The sequence below is a fragment of the Phyllobates terribilis genome, unplaced genomic scaffold (assembly GCF_046119375.1).
Source record: "Phyllobates terribilis strain yellow unplaced genomic scaffold, ASM4611937v1 Scaffold_4__5_contigs__length_816908805, whole genome shotgun sequence".
Lineage (NCBI taxonomy): Eukaryota > Metazoa > Chordata > Amphibia > Anura > Dendrobatidae > Phyllobates > Phyllobates terribilis.
In genome coordinates, this window is record NW_027362764.1 from 764,195,942 (window position 1) to 764,217,019 (window position 21,078).

Sequence of the window (21,078 nt, forward strand, 5' to 3'; positions counted from 1 at the left end):
GGGTGCTTGTCCTATTGGCTCTATGGAACCAGCCTTCATTGCCAGATCCCGCAGCCCACATAGGAGTCACCTAAACTGCAGGCACCATAGAGTCGGCTAACCCGACCGCAACACGACAGGACAACGCATTGGAGGCAAAGTGACGTTGACACTACCCGGAAACAGCTGGCGTGCTGGAACCAGGCTGGGCAGGAGGGAGTACCCGTGCCAAAGTCACTGCCGAGAACCAGCTGACGGTACTGGAACCCGGATGGGTAGTAGAAGGTACAAGAGCAAATGGAACTATCGAGGACCAGCTGACGGTACTGGAACCCGGATGGGTAGCAGAATGTACAAGAGCCAATGGAACTGCCGAAGACCAGCTGACGGTACTGGAACTTGGTTACTAAGCAGGAGGTACCTGTGCCAGAAAGCACTACCAAGGACCAGCAGACGTTGGTGGAACTTGGATACCGAGAAGGAGTCACCTAATCCAAAGGCACTACCGAGAACCAGCTGACGGTACTGGAACCCGGATGGGTAGCAGAAGGTACCCATGTAAAAAAAAGTTCAAGGCCGAGAGCCGGCCGCAGTTACCAAAACCCACAGTCCTACAGGGGGTGCTTGTCCTATTGGCACTATGGAACCAGCCTTCATTGCCAGATCCCGCAGCCCACATAGGAGTCACCTAAACTGCAGGCACCATAGAGTCGGCTAACCCGACCGCAACACGACAGGACAACGCATTGGAGGCAAAGTGACATTGACACTACCCGGAAACAGCTGGCGTGCTGGAACCAGGCTGGGCAGGAGGGAGTACCCGTGCCAAAGTCACTGCCGAGAACCAGCTGACGGTACTGGAACCCGGATGGGTAGTAGAAGGTACAAGAGCAAATGGAACTACCGAGGACCAGCTGACGGTACTGGAACCCGGATGGGTAGCAGAAGGTACAAGAGCCAATGGAACTGCCGAAGACCAGCTGACGGTACTGGAACTTGGTTACTAAGCAGGAGGTACCTGTGCCAGAAAGCACTACCAAGGACCAGCAGACGTTGGTGGAACTTGGATACCGAGAAGGAGGCACCTAATCCAAAGGCACTGCCGAGAACCAGCTGACGGTACTGGAACCCGGATGGGTAGCAGAAGGTACCCATGTAAAAAACAGTTCAAGGCTGCGAGCCGGCCGCAGTTACCAAAACCCACAGTCCTACAGGGGGTGCTTGTCCTATTGGCACTTTGGAACCAGCCTTCATTGCCTGATCCCGCAGCCCACATAGGAGTCACCTAAACTGCAGGCACCATAGAGTCGGCTAACCCGACCGCAACACGACAGGACAACGCATTGGAGGCAAAGTGACGTTGACACTACCCGGAAACAGCTGGCGTGCTGGAACCAGGCTGGGCAGGAGGGAGTACCCGTGCCAAAGACACTGCCGAGAACCAGCTGACGGTACTGGAACCCGGATGGGTAGTAGAAGGTACAAGAGCAAATTGAACTACCGAGGACCAGCTGACGGTACTGGAACCCGGATGGGTAGCAGTAGGTACAAGAGCCAATGGAACTGCCGAAGACCAGCTGACGGTACTGGAACTCGGTTACTAAGCAGGAGGTACCTGTGCCAGAAAGCACTACCAAGAACCAGCAGACGTTGGTGGAACTTGGATACCGAGAAGGAGGCACCTAATCCAAAGGCACTGCCGAGAACCAGCTGACGGTACTGGAACCCGGATGGGTAGTAGAAGGTACAAGAGCAAATGGAACTACCGAGAACCAGCTGGCGGTGCTGGAACCCAGGGTAAATACTAAAAACAGAGTGGAGCCAGAGGTGTAATTGGAGCAAGTTTTAAATCAGTAGTACAGTGGATGTGGACAAAGCAGGAGAATTTGCCGGACACACAGCAGGGGAACAGCTGACGTTACTGAACCCCAATAACACTGGAGCAAGCGTTGACTGTGCAGACGGCACTTCTGAGCAGCAACTAGCGGTATTGGAGCCCAGGGTAAATACTAAAAACAGAGGAGCCAGAGGTATATTTGGAGGAGGTTTTAAATCAGTAGTACAGTGGATGTGGACAAAGCAGGAGAAATTGCCGTCCGCACAGCAGGGGAACAGCTGACGTTACCGAACCCCAATAACACGGCAGCAAGTGTTGACTGTGCAGACGGCACTTCTGAGCGCCAACTGGCGGTGTTGGAGCTCAGGGATAATACTGAAAACAGAGGAGCCAGAGGTGTAATTGGAGGAGGTTTTAAATCAGTAGTAGTGAGAATGTGGACAGAGCAGGAGAAATTGCCGTCCGCACAGCAGGGGAACAGCTGACGTTACCGAACCCCAATAACATGGCAGCAAGTGTTGACTGTGCAGACGGCACTTCCGAGCGCCAACTGGCGGTGTTGGAGCTCAGGGATTACAGTTCAGGTGGTAGAAACATGAACAGAACAGGAGACCTGGATACTTTTGCCAACAATTATTTATTCTGGAAGAGGACTGGCAAATTCATGAGAGATCCAGGCCTTGTTCATTTTGAGAAAAGTAAGCCGGTCAACGTTATCGGAGGATAGTCGCATGCGACGGTCTGTTAGTACACCACCTGCGGCACTAAAGACGCGTTCCGATAATACACTAGCAGCAGGGCAAGCTAGCACCTCCAATGCATACTGACTTAGCTCTGGCCATGTATCTAGCTTACAGACCCAAAACTTGAAGGGAGAAGAGCCGTCTGGGAGTACACTAAGAGGGCAAGACATGTAGTCTGTCACCATCTGACGGAAACGTTGCCTCCTGCTGACTGGAGCCGTCTGTGATGGTGAAGACATTTGTGGCGGCGGGGACACAAAACTTTGCCACATTTCGGCCATACTGGTCTTGCCTTGTGCTGAGGCGCTGCTTCTGCTCCCTCTTTGTGCAGAGCTTCCTCCACTGCCTCGACGCACTGAGCTGCTTTGTAAAGCACTAGCAGCACTACTCTCGGTTGGAATGGAGAACATGATGGAATGCACCAGTGCGTCTTGGTACTCCCGCATTTTACGCTCCCGGTTCAACGGTGTTATGAGGCTTTGTAAGTTGTCCCGGTAGCGAGGATCTAGGAGGGTGGATACCCAATAATCAGCCGTGTTGAGAATGTGGGCGATGCGGCGGTCGTTTCTCTGGCACTGCAGCATGAAATCAACCATGTGCTGCAGACTGCCAACTGGCCAAGAAACGCTGTCCCCTGCTTGAGGCGTGATCTCTGCCTGCTCTGCATCACCCCACCCTCGCTCTAGATACTGACTACTAGAGCATTGTGTACCTCCCTCCTCTGGACAGATGTCTTCCTCATCCATTGACTCCTCCTCATCCTCCTCACAAAGTGTCCCCTGCCTAGGCCTTTGTGAGGAACCACGTTGCGCAGACTGTAGAGAAGCAGATGGCATTTGTGACTCCTCATCCTCCACCTCTTCCAAAACCTCGTCCCTTAGTGCTTGCAGTGTTTTTTCAAGCAGGCAGATAAGGGGGATAGTCATGCTGACTAGTGCATCATCTGCACTCGCCATCCGCGTGGAATAATCGAAGGCAAGCAAAACGTGGCAAATGTCCTTCATAGAGGCCCACTCAGTGGTGGTGAAGTGTGAACGGCGCGCACTGCGACTTGTTTGCGCCTGCTGCAGCTGGTACTCCATTACTGCTGCCTGCTGCTCACACAACCTCTCCAACATATGTAACGTTGAATTCCACCTGGTGGGTAGGTCACATATGATGCGATGTTCCGGAAGACGTAATCGGCGCTGCAGAGCTGCAATGCGCGATCTTGCGTTGCTGGAACGCTGCAAGTGAGCGCACTCTATGCGGACCTTGTGAAGCAGTGCATCAAGATCCGGATAGTCCCTCAAAAAACTCTGCACGACCAAGTTGAGCACATGTGCCAGACATGGGATGTGAGTGAGGTTGCCTAGGCCCAGAGCTGCCACCAGATTTCGGTCATTGTCACACACTACCATGCCTGGCTGGAGATTCGCTGGCACAAACCACACGTCGCTGCTTGATGGCATTCCAGAGCTCCTGCGCTGTGTGGCTTCAATTCCCCAAAGAAATTAATTTTAATACGGCCTGTTGACGTTTGGCCACGGCTGTGCTCATATTGGTCACCATAACAGGTAACCGTTCACGGGTCGATGTGGAGGTAGACCGTGACGGCTGCTGCAGCGCTGATTCAGAGGAACTGGAGTATGAGGAGGAGTCAATGTGTACAGACTGGATTCCTGCAATCCCTGGAGTTGGCAGAACACGTACAGCGCCGCTCTCAAGATCTGTACCCGGCTCCACAACATTTACCCAATGGGCAGTGAGGGAAAGGTATCGTCCCTGTCCATGCTTACTGGTCCACTCTTCGGTGGTCAAGTGGACCTTGCTACTGACGGCGTTTTGTAGCGCATGTTTAATTTTTCCCTCCACATGATGTTACAGGGCAGGGGCGGCTTGCCTGCTGAAATAAAATCGGCTGGGCACGTTGTATTGTGGGACTGCCAATGCCATAAAGTTACGGAATGTGTCAGTCTCCACCAGCCTGAATGATAGCATTTCAAGGGCCAGTAGTTTAGCAATGCCAGCATTCAGAGCCTGTGCTCGGGGGTGGTTTGCCGAGTATGGGCGCCTTTTCTCCTATGCCTGTGCTAACGATGGCTGTAGACTGGCCTGGGAGTGTGAGGATGACTGGGAAAGTGGTGCTGTGGGTGGAATTACACTGTGTCTCTGTACAACAGTGCCAGAGATTCTTCCATGGCGATCCTGTGAGGAAGCCGAACCAGCTGTGTGTGAGCTGGAGGAAGAGGCTACAACACGAGCTGAAGAGGTGGTAGGTGGCGCTGTAGGTTGGCCTAGGTCTTCAGTGTGTTTTTGTAACTCCACCACGTGCTTGGTCCGCACATGTTTCCACATATTTGTGGTATTGAGGTTGCTGACACTTTTCCCTCTTTTCACCTTCTGATTACACAGCTTGCATTTGACAAAGCAAATGTCATCTGCAACTGTGTCAAAAAAAGACCAGGCACTGCAAGTCTTGGGAGCGTCCGCTTTGGATTTTGGAAGAGCCATGCTCCTAATGGGTGCCGAAGTGGAGGCTACAGGCAACCAAGTCTGCCCCCTCCCTCTCCCTCCTTTTTGGGCTGTTCTGGGAATCTCTTCCTCAGAGCTGCTCCCACCACCTTCCTGTCCCTCACGCCATGATGGGTCAAGGACCTCATCATCTACACCACCCTCTTCAAACAACTGCTTCTCCTGGGTAGTCTCGACAGCACAGTACGCACCAGAAAGTGGCACCTGAGTCTCATCATCAGATGCGTACTGAGGTGTGCTGCTGACCATAGGCACTGGCCCACCCGCCTCTTCAGATTCAGAGAGACAAAACGGTTGCGCATCACTGCATACTACCTCTTCTTCAAATTCTCGAATTCTGCTTGGCCGGCCCCCTCTTTCCAAGCCAAGAGATTCAGAGAACAGAAGTAGAGATGGTTCCTGTCCATGGCTCTCTGACTGCCTGGGCAATTTGGCAGGTGGTGAAGAGACAGATGGGTGCTCTTCAGTGCTCAGGACCTGAGAGGATCTGCAACTAATTGAAGTCGATGCGTTAGCTGCCATCCATCCGACAATGGCTTCAATTTGGTCCTCCCGCAGCAGTGGGGTACGGCTAGCTCCTACAAAGCTGCGCATAAAGGACTGTTCCCTGGTAAAACTGGGGGATGCTGAGTCACTGGTGCCCGCAGCAGGCACAGAATCCCCACGTCCTCTCCCTGCAGGCACAGAATCCTCACGTCCTCTCCCTGCAGAAACTCCACGCCCACGCCCACGCCCACGACCACATGCCTTACTCCCTGCCTTCTTCATCTTGGTAGACTGATAAAGATAGGCAGAAAAGTACTAAGGGCTTAGTGTGCTTATTCCTGAACAGCTGCTAACAGGTATAAGAAACACTAATTTTATAAAGTGTGGACTAGACTTTAATATGAGCTAATGTGGCCTACACAACTGTAAAGTGGAGTGTTTGGTGAACTTTATTTAGGTTTTTTTTGTCACAAAAAGACACTGGATGTGCCTAAAGATGTAATAACGATAGTATCACAAACTTTTTGTAGCTATTACAATGTAGGAAGGTAACCTACAATGCAATAGATGAGGCTGCAAAAAATAGGCTAATACTAATCTGGCTGGGGCTGCAGGGCCCAATGCTGCAGAAAGGCTCCTCTAACTACTCCTATATAGTGTGTTTGGAACCAATTTAGCTGAATACGGATGGAACCACCACACTAATAGGAGAAATCAGGAAAAATTATGAATTGGCAAAAAAGGACAATGTATGAGGCAGTGACACACACTGAGTGCACTATAACCAGACGTGGCTGAAGCACACACTACAGGGTGAGCTGCACTCACACACACAGACCTTGCAGACAGCGGTGAACAGCACAGAGAACTGTGCACTAGCACTGCAAGGCACAGCGATTTATAAAGTAGCTTGGGTAAAGCAGAATAGACCAAATAGGTAGCTAAAACTGTCCCTCAGAACAACAGCGTCCTATCCCTAACTGAATTCACAGCAGAGTGAGCTCAAAATGGCGGCGGCGGCTTTTATAGTGCATCATGACATCATTTCAGCAGCCAATCACAGCCATGCCATTAGTTAAGATGCCTTCATGCCTAACAGGATGTGCCCACACTTCTTAGGATCCTCATTGGCTGAATAAAATGAAAATGGCTCATTGCATTATGGGAACTTCCGATTCCGGTATACGATATTGCAAAAGTATCGGAATTAAGTATCGGAATTCCGATACCGCGAATATCGGCCGATACCCGATATTTCAGTATCGGAGTGCTCAACACTAGTGCTGATAGATCCATTTGGGCTGGTGTGTAAATCGCCTGGGCCACAGCTTGAGAAAAAATTTTTTCTTGGTGCACGTATTCGCCAGACAAGGATTCAAAATGTCTCTGAGAGCGAAGGGCCGTAGGGCTCAACGGGAACCATGGCCTGAGCAAACTGTTACGCTCGCGCCCGGACTGACTGGCGTGAGCTTGATTAGTGATCCCACTGTACCATGAACCGAGGAGTGCCTGGAGGGGTGTAACTAAGTATCAACCCGGTCCGACCAAGGTCGCACGGCGGCTCAGTCGACTTTGTGAACCAGGGAGGAACCGAGCAGAGGGACCAGGTACTACTCCAGGTCAGACCCCGGTCACAGCTGTTGACCCACACCGGGGAATGCAGGAACAGGCAGGTTAGCTGGTATGCAGACAGGTGGGTACTGGCAGGCATGGCTGCTATGACGGCAGGTGGGTACTTAGCAGGCACGGCTGGTATGTAGGCAGGTGGGTACTGGCAGGCGCGGCTGGTATGCAGACAGGCGGGTGCTGACAGGCACGGCTGGTATGCAGACAGGCAGATACTGGCAGGTAAGAACGCAGGCTGGATAGGGACCAGTACAGACTGGGATACAGGAACAGAGCCGCAGGTGCGGTGGACTAGCAGAGCAAAACCGCAGGAGCGGTGAACAAGCAGAGCGGAGCAAAACCACAGGTGCGGTGAGCAAGCAGAGCGGAGCAAAGCCGCAGGTGCGGTGAGCAAGCAGAGCGGAGCAAAACCGCAGGTGCGGTGACCAAGCAGAGCGGAGCAAAATCGCAGGTGTGGAGAACAAGCAGAGCGGAGCAAAACCGAAGGTGCGGAAAACAAGCATAGCGGAGCAAAACAACAGGTGCGGAGAACAAGCAGGGCGGAGCAAAGCAAAACCGCAGGAGCGGTGAACAAGCAGAGCGGAGCAAACCGCAGGTGCGGTGAGCAAGCAGAGCGGAGCAAAACCGCAGGTGCGGTGAACAAGCAGAGCGGAGCAAAACCGTAGATGCGGAGAACAAGCGGAACAGAGCGGAACCGCCGGAGCGGTGAACAAGCAGAGCAGAACAGAACCGCAGGTGCGGTAAACAAGCGGAGCAGAGCGGAACCACCGGAGCGGTGAACAAGCAGAGCAGAACAGAGCAGAAGGTGAAGGCAGACAGGACAGGGCTCTGTTCACATGGAACAGACTGGAAAATACAGGAAGATGGTTAGAACACAGGATGTAGATTCCGAGGCAGAGAAAGGGGACAAGCAGAACCAGATACACACAAGGTACTTACAATGAAGTAGTGAGTGGACACAAAACTCACAAACAGAAGTACAGAGACAACGAGTTGGAGTTAGGTGCAGGTTCAGACACTGCAGGCAAAGGGAAGGTACGCCCTACGCAATCAGACAAGAGACATGGACACAGCAGGTAATGGAGCAAAGGGTGCAGCATGGACTGACAGGTAAGATTGCGGTCTTGCATGGTGGGAGGTGGTGCACCATGCAAGCACGCCGCCAGGGATGTTACACTATGTACAAGAATATAACTACTATAAAACTGCCCCTAGGTACAAGAATAAAACTACTATAATAATGCCCCCTGTGAACAAAAATATAGCTCATATAATACTGCCCCCGATGTCCAAGAATAAAAGTACTATAAAACTGCCCCTATGTACAAGTATATGAGTACTATAAAACTGCCCCTATGTTCAAGAATGTAACTACTATAATACTGCTCCTATGTTCAAGAATATAAGTACTATAATACTGCTCCTATGTTCAAGAATATAACTACTATAACACTGCCCCTATGTACAAGAATATAACTACTATAATACTGCTCCCTATGTACAAGAATATAACTACTATAATACTGCTCTCTGTGTACAAGAATATAACTAATATAATACTGCCCCCTATGTACAAGAATATAACTACTATAATACTGCTCCTATATACAAGAATATAACTACTATAATACTGCTCCCTATGTACAAGAATATAACTACTATAATACTGCCCCCTATGTACAAGAATATAACTACTATAATACTGCTCCTATGTACAAGAATATAACTACTATAATACTGCCCCTATGTACAAGAATATAACTACTATAATACTGCTCCCTATGTACAAGAATATAACTACTATAATACTGCTCTCTGTGTACAAGAATATAACTAATATAATACTGCCCCCTATGTACAAGAATATAACTACTATAATACTGCTCCTATATACAAGAATATAACTACTATAATACTGCTCCCTATGTACAAGAATATAACTACTATAATACTGCCCCCTATGTACAAGAATATAACTACTATAATACTGCTCCTATGTACAAGAATATAACTACTATAATACTGCCTACTATGTACAAGAATATAACTACTATAATACTGCTCCTATGTACAAGAATATAACTACTATAATACTGCTCCCTATGTACAAGAATATAACTACTATAATACTGCCCCTTTTGCAAGGTAACGCTATTGATCATGTTGAGGGACACTCACTTCACCAGGTCAATTAAAGCACACATGCAACGTTTTCCGATAATATGAAGTCCAGCAGTTTATTACACATCATAAACTGCTTATAACATAGTCCATCTCAGTGGCTAGCAGGAATGTTACACATGTAATATCCTAGAGCCTTTTCAGTGGCGGCTATGCCTGCTTGGCTTCAGATACAGACTTCAGCAAGGTACAACATCAATATTCATTTAAAGCACCGATTTACCTTTGCCGGGTCTTAGCTGCTTCTATCAGCTCTGTTCTGCCACCGCTGTGGATTAAGGCTCCCAAAACGTGGTCTCCAGGCCACGTGCCTTCCAGGGCCAACGGTGTCCCAGACACAGGGATCAGGCCTCTTGCCTTCCAAGGCTACTGGTGTCCCAGACACAGGGACCAGGCCTCTTGCCTCTCAAGGCTAATGGTGTCCCAGACACAGGGACCCCCGTTTCAAAAACCAACAGGATTTATATATCCTTCTGTGCGCACAGGACCTGTGATGATGTCACAGTCATGTGATCAGTCACCTGAAGGGAAAGTACACACCCCCTCTGACATTTTGGCAATGCAGCAAGCCGCTGCATTACATATCCCCCCCCTGTTCAAACTTATGGGGTTGAACACATAATATACACAATCACATTATAACCCACAGTTCATACAGAGACCATGTACTTGACATTTGCGCTGCTCAGCCCCTGGAACATTAGTCATCAACATTAGCCCATTCCTTAGGGACCTACCATCCGTCATTGTTTCCAACTTCGTCAAGTCACATTTCCTAGTCATAACCTTGTCTGACCTCCCCCGCTCCCAGCGGTCAATACAGCAGTGCGACTCACTTGCGCTCGTATCTAACGTCCGGTCCGACTCCGTACTGTCTCGTACTCTATTGGGACGTTTGCATGGGCCTCTCAGACCTGAGTTACTGGAGGTCTCACTACCTCTAAACCCACACCCACTATCCTCAGGACATCCTGAAAGGTCTCTAACTACTGCTGTAGCTGTTCTAATATTTAGGGGGCCCTTTCACTGTCTGGTCTCACAATTTGTAGACGGCTGCCATCTTCTGCTGCTCAGGCGACTCTGTCTTTCTATTCGCAGTCTGGCGAGATTCAACTGTTCTACCTCTCGCAGGTAGGTCACTCGGTAACCCTTCAGCATTCGTATATATGCAAGATTTTCTTCTGTGACTACAGCAGAGAATGACACCATGCCGTCTTCATCCGGTATCCAGTCCTAATGATCATGTGGACTGCTTATTTTTATCACACCAGACTTCTTTACCATCATTTGCATGTTTCGGCCATTTCTCCCAATGAGCTTTCTTACCAGAGCATGAGGCACCCGGATGACTTCTTCCCGCAGACTTTGAGCTTTTCTCATAAGCTCCAGTTGTCTAATGGCTTGTTCCGTCTTCAACCGGACAAACCGCTTCGTGCGAACACGTCGCCAGTGCATATCACTTAGGATTGCCACCCTCTTCACTGTGACTTCGGTCGTGGACAGGACCACCAGCTGTTTAGCTTCTGAGGTCGAGTACACCTTACAATGTCCCACGGCCTTCTTAAACTCTTCATGCACTGACTTTCTGGTGCATTCTTCTCTCAAATCTTTGGGTACATCTATGAGGCACTTGTACCGAGACGTTTCTGTCTCACCAGTGGTTTCCAGACGATCATCCGGCTCAGGTTTCAGGGACAACTGACTTTCAGCTTTTTCACCCCGTATGCTTCCCCTGAGCTGCCTCACAGCTATGAACTGAAGAATTCTCGTCTTGACAACTTCCATTCCATACTTATCTTCTTTTAACACTCTCTCAGCTCTCCTCAGGTCTACCTTCTCATGGTTTAAAGGATTAAGCACAATTTGTTTGCCCTTCTTCTCCAAGGAGGCCTCGTTCACTGAATGGTACTTTGCCAGGTGACCTTTGAGCTCGACAACTTCTTCCTCTAGCTCAGCTACTCGCCTCTCAGCAACCCATCTCTGAAGCTCTTCCTGCTTCAACTGCTCCTTTATCAGCAGAATTGTCTCAGAACTCTCTGTCTCCATTGCGCCCACTCGGCTCTCGACAGCCAGTCTCTCAAGCTTCTCTTGCTTCAAATGGGCTTGTAACGTCTTCTTGAGCTCCTTGATCTCGGCTCTTACATCCACCGAATCATCCAAGCTCGCATTATTCGAGGAGGCATTTGCTCCATACCTCCCTTCTCCGATAGACTCCTCCATCTTTTTCTGCTCAGCTTCCATCCTGCCAATTCTATCCTTAAGGCACGTCTTGGCCCTCTGGAGATCAACACAGAATGTCTTCAGCTCCTTCACCTGAGCATCCAGTCCTAGGGTCTTTCTGCGGAGATCATCATTTTCATCACGGGTGTCCTGCAGAGTGGTCTCAATGACTTGGCGCATGTGCTCTGCATCAGCCTTATCATCCTCTAGTTTTTCCTTAACCTTGAGGAGATCCTCATAGTCTCTCTTGGTTTGTTGCAGTTCCCTATTGAATTTTTCACGCATCTTTTCTGCCTCATGGTCGTGACCAGACACTTCATCTTTTAATGCCTCTTTCAGGGCGGATAGCTCCAGGTCTCGCTGGTACAGAGAGTCCTCCAGCCGCTCCTTCTCCTGCATTAGAGGCTTTACTTGGTCCTGGAATTGCTGCAGCTCCCTCATGAGTTCACCATACTCCTTCTTGGATTTACACAGCTCCCTGTTGAACTGTTCGCGCAGTTGTTCTAGGTCTTGATCACATCCAGAAACTTCATCCTGCAGCGCCCCTTTTAAGGCAGATAGCTCCCTATCCCTCTGGTGTAGACCCTCATCCAGCCTTTGCTTCTCCTGCATTAGCTGCTTCACCTGCTCCTGAAATCTCTGCACTTCCTTTCTTGAGACCTCTGCTTCTTCCGCATCCATAGAGCCTTTCTTCACTTGGTACAGCTCTAACTGTACCAGGGAGAAACGATCTTTCATCTCGCACAACTCATCTTCACACTCTGCTTTGTCAAGCTTTAATTGAAAAACCTCCTCTTTATTTTTCTGGAACCTTTCCTTCCATTTGTTGATTTCCTTGCTGCTTTCCTCCAGTTCTCGCTGCAAGTTCCTCACAACCTGGTTTATTTTCTGCCGTTCAGACTCCAGGTTCAGCTGGTCCTGGGACACGTTCTCCATGTTTTCCCTTAGTTGCTTCATTCTGATACTGCTGCCTGATACGCTCCAGCTGTTGGTCATGATTGGCCACCTCCTCTTTCAGCGCCCCTTTCAAGGCTGTCGGTTCCTGACCCTTCTGTCTCAGTAGATCATCCTGCTTGTAACGAATCTGCAGAACGGCATCCAACTCTTCCGCCTTGCCTTCATTTTTGTCTGATACTGTACCGGAGGTTGCTAATGGCAACGTCACCTCCTCTTCCATCCTGATTTCCTCTGCTTCTGAAGGAGGATCCACACTTGGAATAAAGGCACACAGCATTGCATTTTCGTTATTTACCCTTTCAGCAAAGGCTACAGGAGCAACTTTTTTGTGGCTCTTGCGCCTTCGACGACGAGAGGGGAACTTTCTCACCTCGTTTAGCTCCTCCTGACTGAACTCTCTTTCTACTTTCATAGTGTCACCGTCAGTTGTGGGGTCTGTGTCACTCCCCATGGTGTTGTGGACCAACAAGTCACCCCACACTTTGATGTCAACCCCTTCTACTGGAGCTACCCAGTTATCATTTTTAGGCGGTACCAACAAACGATCAGTAACCAACTTTGGTATTCTATGCTCCACCCTCTTTTGAGACTCCGCCCCCTTTTGGACAACCACACGCGATAGTCTTACGACCCAGTTCACAACATCTCTTACCACCTCCCCGGGCACTCTGGGACAGTAATGGCGCCACAGGAGAACTCAAGGAATGGTCCGCTGCCGCCATTCCGTACGGTGCCAACAGCTCCTGCAGTTCCTGCACCATATCCTGTTGCTGTAACTTTAACAGGCACCTTAATTGCTCAACAGCTTCAGTCTCATTTGCTGCTCCCTTCACAGCCATCTTTATCTGCTCCTGCATTTCTTCAGGAAACTCTATTTTGCTGAAGAGCGTTTGCAGCTGGACATCTAACCACTTCTCCCTTCGGTCTGGGGATACTTCTCCATTCATAGCCATCGCGGTACACTGTTCACACTAGACACTTCACACCGCTCTCCCTGGAAAATTTTCGTGGCCCCACCAAGCCACAGCAAACCAGGTTTGAGTGCGAAGACAATTTTCGTATCCCCGTCGAGTTACAGCCCGATGATTTAATCTTCGTGGCCCCGCCGAGCCACAGCAAGATGCTTGCTGCAGTTGCCCGTGACGCACCCCATGGGCCGTGGTGTACTCGTGGTGTAGCCGGGCCGGTCGTTGCTAAGGGAGATGTCACAGTGGCGGTGACCCGGTCCGTGACCCAGGGTGGTCAATAAAAGGGGATATTTACAGAGGAATTAAAGTTCTTATGTAAAGTTTGTGACGCCACCTGTGGTATGCGGCTATATGGAGCCGCCGCTGTGGTGCAAAACCTTTGCAGCCGATGATGACGCAGCTGAGTTGGTTCAGCTCTCCACAGGCAGAGCTTAGCTTCAGGGCATGAAGTGGTGATTTTATAGATGTTGCTGTGCGGTGTAGTGTAGTGCAGGGGATGATGGCGCAGCAGTAATAACTCACAGAGACAGTGGGGTGCAGTCTTCCGGATTTACTCACAGTTCTCACTTTGCTCCTGGTTACAACTGCAGATCATAACTTCCCACGTCGTGCTGCGCTCACCGGGCAGGGGCTCAGCCAACGCTCAGGTATCTCCGGAGTACATAACGGGACCCCCTTCTGTGTGTTTCTTCTGGCTGTCTCCCTGCACGTTACACCCAGTGTCCCAGTCCAGTGACCGCGGACCTTGTCAGGCGACGTCTTCTCTGTCCCCTGGGTCCTCTATGGCCACCTTTTCGGTGAGTTAGATGTGATTTTTGGGCTGTAGCACCTGACATGCTGCACCCTCCGGTTACCTAGTTGAATATTGCAATTCTCACTAGTTAGGGGCCGGTCCCCTCTGCGACCCGATCCCTCCAACGCCTGGTAGACTCGGGCGTACGAGTGGCCTCCAGCACTGCCCGTACCCCTGGGATCCTTTCTTCACTCCTGGAGCCTTCTCTCTGCTCCTGTTCCTTCCTCCTCTCCTTCTCCTGGGCCTCCTCACTCAGGCCCGCGCTTCCCTGAGCAGAGGAGCTCCTGCTCCCAACTCCTCCTCTGACTCTCTCTCACTTCTTCTTCTGAGGAACCCTTCTAGATTGTTCCATCCCATTTTATATCGCTTCTTACTGAGCTCCCCTGAACTTCTTCCTCCACCCACACCCACTACATGGTTCCCCCTACTTTAGTTCCCCCCACTCCAGCCAGGGACAGGGCTCAGCAGGAGAGTGATGCATCTTGCCCCTCCTGCTTGTCTGGAGTAGTGTAGTGTTGGATGCAGGTGTTAGGGTCCCGGGCAGTACTCCTTCCTTACCTGAGAGTGAGATACCACACCTCAGGGTGAGATGCAGTACCTCTGTGGTGACTGAACCCGCAGGGGCGCCACATCCGCATTCTCCACCAATTGTAAGGTAGCACTATTGATCATGTTGAGGGGCACTCACTTCACCGGGTCAATTAAAGCACACATGCAACGTTTTCCGGTAATATGAAGTCCAGCAGTTTATTACACATCATAAACTGCTTATAACATAGTCCATCTCAGTGGCTAGCAGGAATGTTACACATGTAATATCCTAGAGCCTTTTCAGTGGCGGCTATGCCCGCTTGGCTTGAGATACAGACTTCAGCAAGGTACAACATCAATATTAATTTAAAGCTCCGATTTACCTTTGCCGGGTCTTAGCTGCTTCTATCAGCTCTGTTCTGCCACAGCTGTGGATTAAGGCTCCCGAGATGTGGTCTCCAGGCCATTTGCCTTCCAGGGCTAATGGTGTCCCAGACACAGGGATCAGGCCTATTGCCTTCCAAGGCTACTGGTGTCCCAGACACAGGGACCAGGCCTCTTGCCTTTCAAGGCTACTGGTGTCCCAGACACAGGGACCAGGCCTCTTGCCTCTCAAGGCTAATGGTGTCCCAGACACAGGGACCAGGCTTCATCCCCGTTTCAAAAACCGCCAGGATTTATATATCGTTCTGTGCGCACAGGACCTGTGATGATGTCACAGTCATGTGATCAGTCACCCGAAGGGGAAGTACGTGGTCAGCCAGAACACATCCCCTCTGACATTTTGGCAATGCAGCAAGCCACTGCATTACACTATGTTCAAGAATATAACTACTATAATACTGCTCCTATGTACAAGAATTTAACTACTATAATACTGCTCCTATGTACAAGAATATAACTACTATAATACTGCTCCTATGTACAGGAATATAACTATTATAATACTACACCTATGTACAAGAATATAACTACTATAATACTGCTCCTATGTACAATAATATAACTACTATAATACTGCTCCCTATGTACAAGAATATAACTACTCTAATACTGCTGCTATGTTTAAAAATATAACTATTATAATACTGGAAAAAGGTGCACAATATCCAGCAAGTTGTCCTTAAAATCCAGCTTTTTTTGTCAATCCATTAAAATCCAAGAATTTGAAATCACAGACGCGTATCTGACATACATCTTCAGGGCCGCCATCAGGCCATTACTTCCCTTACTGCTGTATGGGGCCCCGTGAGCAGCAGTACAGAGGAAGGGTCCGGGCCCAGTCGGGGCTCGCCTCTTGTGCTACTGCTCATGGGGCCCCACACTGACTAGAAGGCAGGAGAACACGGCGGCATACCTCTCCTCGGCGTAGGGACCCTAGGAGCGCTCACAGCCTTCAAGACTGAACGGCCGTGCAGCAGCTCCAAGAGAGTCCCTCCTCCCTTTCAGTGACGCACTGGTGAAGGTGCGTATGCATACGTGCCTGCAGAGAGCGCCAGGATGCCAGTACAACTGCAGGGATCGTATGAGAGGTAAGTATGAAAACTTTAGTTTTTAAAATATAATTAATTAAATGGTCTTAGGGGAGAGCACATGATGCATTGGGTGTGGGGGGATGAGCACATGGGGAATTTGGAGTGGGGAGATGAGCACATGGAGAATTGGGAGTGGGGGGATGAGCACATGGAGAATTAGGAGTGGGGGGATGAGCACATGATGCATTCGGTGTGGGGGGATGAGCACATGATGCATTGGGTGTGGGGGGAATGAACACATGGAGAATTAGGAGTGGGGGGATGAGCACATGATGCATTGGGTGTGGGGGGGATGAACACATGGAGAATTAGGAGTGGGGGGATGAGCATGTGATGCATTGGCTGTGAGGGGATGAGCACATGGAGAATTAGGAGTGGGGGGATGAGCACATGATGCATTGGGTGTGTTGGGGGGTGAGCACATGGAGAATTAGGAGTGGGGGGATGATCACGTGATGCATTGGCTGTGAGGGGATGAGCATATGGAGAATTGGGAGTGGAGGGTGAGCACATGGAGAATTGGAAGTGAGGGGATGAGCACATGGAGGGTGGGAAAAGAACATGGGGAATTGGGAGTGGAGGTTTGGAAGAGCACATGTAAGATTGGGAGTGGCAGTGGGGGGGGTGAGCACATAGAGAATTGGGAGTGGAAGGGGGTGAGCACATGGAGAATTGGGAGTGGGGGGTGAGCACATGGAGGATTGGGAGTAGAGGGTAGGAAGAGCACATGGTAAATTGGGAGTGGAGGGTGGGAAGAGCACATGGTGAATTGGGAGTGGAGGGTGGGGTGAGCACATGGAGGATTGGGAGTGGAGGGTGGGGGGAGCACATGGAGAATTGGTAGTGAAGGTTTGGAAGAGCACATGGAGAATTGGGAGTAGAGGTTTGGAAGAGCACAAGGAGAATTTGGTTGGGGAGGGTGGGAAAAGCAAATGATGAATTTGGAATGGGGGAGGGGACAGAAAATAGTGAATTGGGAGTGGGGGGTGATTACAGCAAATGATGAACTGGGGTGGGGAGAGCAAATGATGAACTGGGATTGGAAGGTGGGGAGAGCACATCTCATGATGAATTGGGAGTGGGGGGTTGGGGAGAGCACATGGAGAATTGGGAGTGGAGGTTTGGAAGAGCACATAGAGAATTGGGAATGGAGGGTGGGAAGAGCAAATAATGAATTGGGAATGGGGGTGGGGACAGAAAATGATGAACTGGGAGTGGGGGTGATTACAGCAAATGATGAACTGGGGTGGGGAGAGCAAATGATGAACTGGGATTGGGAGGTGGGGAGAGCACATCACATGATGAATTGGGAGTGGGGGGTTGGAGAGAGCACATGATGAATTCGGAGTGGGGGGTGGGGAGAGAAAATAGTGAATGGGGTGGGGAGAGCAAATAATGAATTGAGAGTTGGGGGGAGAGCAAATGATGGATTGGGAGTGGGAGAGAGTAAATGATGATGAATAGAGGATGGGGGTGGGGAGAGCACGGACACGACATAATGAATTGGGGCAGAGCATGCATGTAAATATAATGAATCGGGGGAGCAGGATGTACAGAGTAAGGGGTGTTGAGTATGCAGGAGTGTGACTGGTAATGAATTGGGGGAAAGAGTACAGGTTCTAATTAATTTAGATATTTATTACGTGGGGAAAGTGGCTATTTACAGTTAGTGGGGGCACAAGGTTGGATTACAATTTATGTGTGGAATGGTGGGTTGCATAATAACTAATTATATATTAATGGTGGGTGCACGTTTGTATTCAGCTGTGTAATGTAGAAGTTGGGGCTGTGCTCTAGATAACTGTGTGTTATTTTATGCAGAGACGAGTCCTGGCTGGAAGAATTGATGGCGGTCTGTGCTTGATGAAAGAGAAAAGCGAAGGTAAAGGACTTCACCTAGAGACGTCACCGGTGAGTCAGTGTGTTACCTGTACACTGACACTATACACTATATACTATGTACAGGGCTCCTGTGTATAATGTTACTGGTTATCACTGTATTACCTGTACCCTGACACTATACACTATATATTATGTGCAGAGCTCCTGTGTATAAATATCACCGGTGATCACTGTGTTACCTGTACACTGACACTATATACAGAGCTCCTGTGTATAATGTCACTGGTGATCACTGTATTAACTGTACACTGACACTATATACAGAGCTCCTGTTTATAATGTCACTGGTGATCACTGTATTACCTGTATATTGACACTATCTACAAAGCTCCTGTGTATAGTGTCACTGCTGATCACTGTATTAACTGTACACTGACGCTATCTACAAAGCTCCTGTGTATAGTATCACTGCTGATCACTGTATTACCTGTATACTGACACTATATACAGAGCTCCTGTGTATAATGTCACTGGTGATCTCTATATTACCTGTACACTTACATTTTGCGCTGTATACCATGTACAGAGCCCCCGTGTATAATGGCACTTATGGTAATATTGTGTTTTTTTATTAATGATCAGTATTGTAGTATTCGGTCACTATGTGGTGGTAATATGTGGTCCAGTCATGGAGTGGCGATATTTGTCCCTTGTATGTGGTATTATTCAGTAACAATGTGGTGGTAATATGTGGTCTGGTCATAGTGTGGTCGTTTTTGTCCCTTGTATGTGTTATTATTCAGTCACTATGTGGTCTGGTCATGGTGTGATGGTATTTGTTCCTGGTATGTGGTATTAGTGGTCATTTTAAAAAATGTATATGACACATTCCCTTAAAGAAAAATAAATAAAAATATACCTAAAAAGAGTATTGGATATTTTAAGACATTTTTAATAGGTTAGAGTAGAGTAGGACCCAGCCTGAAGAGTTTACCTTATCGTGGTAAAAATCTTTTGGCCAAAACAAAAGATGATGGCTATGTGTGTGATCTGGTGTTCACTGGGAACTGGTAATGTGTGATTGGTGAGGACGTAGTGCAGAAGTGGAGTTTTTCCAAGAGTGGGTGGTGGGACTGTAGAAGGTTCAAGGGATGGAGGCGGAGTTGGGGTGGAGCCTTGGCAAAGCCTCAAAGGGGCCCGAAAATTTTGCCAGTATGGGGCACTGAAATTCCTGGTGGCAGCCCTGTACATCCTCATGCAATGACATGCAAAACAACGTAGAGGCCATGAATGGAGCATGTACTAGACAGTAAAGAACTGGTTGTACAGTACCTTGCAACATGGCGCCCAATCATCAGAAATTGCACATGAGGCTTGGAAAGTATCTTACATCATTTGATAAGAGCAAACCATCATGGACAGACTCCAGGACATATAGTGGACTGACAGAGCTATTATAACATGTGACTGGCTTAACTGGGTGCAAAATTTCAAGTGTTGTCCGTTTCTCTCTTTAAGACGCTCCCATGTTGCTTATAATCTCCATCCAATGTCAGCTGCTGACCTTCCAAAGGAAGGCACCAAGTTGTATATGTTGGAATAATACATATTAATCTGTATGTGTATTGCAACAACTACTGTGCTGTTTCATATGTTGTGCATATTGTGAGGTTGTTAACAAAGTTTAGTTAAAAAAAAACAAAAAATTCCCACAGACAGGATGCCCCCTCCTTCTCTTCCTGTATTGATGTTATATGTTTTGTTTCTCCTCATGCTGCAGTAACACCAGACTCCATGCTGTGCCTATGCTGGATATGAATAAACCTACATTCTGTGTTCTAAACTCTGGATGTCACGCGGATTAATCCTCTGCTAACAGGTTATGGGCCCAGATGTACCTGAGTCCCAGAGTCACAGATCCCCAGAACACAGAGGAAAGAAAAGAAAGAAAGACAGCAAACTGAGAAGAAGCAAAGATGGCCACCAGCAGCAGCTACATGAAATTTACAGTGCCAGGTCTCACTAACCAGAATTATCAATCCTGGAAATTCAAAGTGAAAATGCTGCTGATAAGAGAAGGTACGTGGAAATACACACAGGAGCCTAAACCTGACCCAGTGCCACAGGAGTGGACAGAGATGATTCAGAAAGCACAAAGTACCATATCACTCAGTATAGATGATGACCAGATTGTGCATATGTGTAAATGTAATACTGCAAAGGAAATGTGGGAGCAGTTGCAAAAGGTACATGAGAGGATAAATTTAAGCAATAAGCTCTATCTCACGAGAAAGCTGTACCAGTCTAAGCTACAGAAAGGCCAGGATATGCAGGATTACATAAGAAGTGTTCTGGAAATTGTAGAACGCCTGAGAGGCATTGGGGAAGATCTAAAGGACTTTCATGTGGCCGCATTACTGCTTAGTGGCCTTCCAGAGAGCTATGATACGCTTGTAACCGCACTAGATGCGCGTCCAGATGATGAGCTTACACTGGAGTATGTCAGGGGGAAGCTCATAGATGAATATAAGCGAAAGGCAGAAGGTGTAAACAGTAGGACATGCAACACAGAATCTGCTTTACAGACGCAAAACCTAACTGATAACAGGAAGCACATAAAAGAAACACGTGAATGTTTTGCTTGCAAGAAATCAGGACATTTGAAAGCTGACTGCAGAGTCTGGAAAGCTAGAATGAATCAGCTGAAAAAGCAAAGCAGTCATCAAAGGGTTAAAAGTGCTGTATCTGGAGAAAATGATTCTGTGAATACTGAAACTACATTTACTGTCAGTGCAAATACATCAAAGCATGCATGGTGTATAGACTCTGGAGCAACTAGTCACATGACTAATAACAGAGACTTCTT